The sequence below is a fragment of the Nannospalax galili genome, unplaced genomic scaffold (assembly GCF_000622305.1).
Source record: "Nannospalax galili isolate Female #2095 unplaced genomic scaffold, S.galili_v1.0 scaffold3527, whole genome shotgun sequence".
NCBI lineage: Eukaryota > Metazoa > Chordata > Mammalia > Rodentia > Spalacidae > Nannospalax > Nannospalax galili.
The window spans coordinates 19,836-20,086 of NW_008356705.1; positions in this window are offsets into that span (position 1 = coordinate 19,836).

Sequence of the window (251 nt, forward strand, 5' to 3'; positions counted from 1 at the left end):
ACAAATCATGAACATAGAGGAAGGAGAAGATTCTCAGGTCAACAGCATCGACCAGATCTTCAACAGGATTATAAAAAAAAGTTCCCGGAGTTAAGGAAACACATACCTATACTGATACAAGAAGCACACAGAACACTAATTAGACAGGAGCAGAACAGAAACTCCCCATAGCATATCATAATAAAAACAATAAATGTATAGAACAAAGAGAGGGTACTGAAAGCTGCAAATGGAAAAACAACAAGAATTAT